Source organism: Verticillium alfalfae, genomic scaffold (assembly GCF_000150825.1).
Source record: "Verticillium alfalfae VaMs.102 supercont1.6 genomic scaffold, whole genome shotgun sequence".
NCBI classification, from domain to species: Eukaryota; Fungi; Ascomycota; class Sordariomycetes; order Glomerellales; family Plectosphaerellaceae; genus Verticillium; species Verticillium alfalfae.
Genome location: NW_003315033.1, coordinates 2,203,861 through 2,204,947, shown reverse-complemented (window position 1 = coordinate 2,204,947; position 1,087 = coordinate 2,203,861).

Genomic DNA, 1,087 nt, shown 5'->3' with positions numbered 1-1,087 from the left:
CATGTGCATGCGTACAAGTTTGCCGAGCGAGCGAGCAGTGGCAGGGCCATCGTGTCGAGCCGTCGCTGGGCTGGAACTGGGATGTCAGAAACGGAACACACTCCGTCGGCAAGATGCGTGACGAGCATCGCCCGCAGCTTCAGGAACCACACAAGACGGACAGTGTGACAAACGTGATGCAGGGCAGTGTGGTATTGCGGCCACCCAGGTGCAGGCGCCTGGATTCGGACATGGACGCCGCCCTGGGTGCTTCACACATGGGTGGTGCAGCGTGCCATTCGGTACTCCCGCCGGCAGGCCACGGCGACGACGGTCGGCCAGGGCCTGCCGGGCCTGCAAAGGCCCTGCTAGGGTCGCATGGCAGGTGTTTTGGTGGGATCGTCATCCTCACAGACGTGTCCCCCCTCCACAGGACTGGCGCCAGGACCAGTCGAGTCGCGCAGGATCCCACAACCAACTCGTGTGCCTCGGGTGACCAGCAGACACACACCCCTGGGCATTTTGAGCGGCCCAGCAGTTCGTCAACGAGGTTGGCTGACTGGCTGCGCAAACCATCTTTGTACGACGAACCCCGCATTACCTGACGACCACCTTCATGAACCGCGCCCGTGCCGCCAATGTTCTCGTGGCGCACAGTCGACCAGAGGCGGAAAACTTCGCCTTGTGGGCGGATAAGCAAAGCGGCGGCATTTGTCGATCAAAAAGCACTGTGAAGTCAGTGGTGGCCCGGCGCAAAGTCGATCACGACCACATGGAGCTTGTTATCTCCCCCAGATTATGCGCCACGTCGCAAACTCCCATGCGCCTGCCGTCCGTCATGTGCGAACCAGTCGGTTCAGTCGAAGTTGGATCCAGACACCTCATCTCGTGGTTGGTTGGGAGGTGTTCCGATTTGCAAGTCTTGCCGACAAATGCCATCCCCTGGCAAGTTTGGACCGTGCGTCCTCACCCCCGCCATACTCCTGAGAAGGGAAAGGAGGGCCCCCCTCTTGGAGACCAGGGGTTTTTGGATCTTGGCCCCTGCCAGGATCTGGGACACTGGAGGGTCCTTTGTCAAGAAGCGCAGCATGATGATGACGGGCTGCTA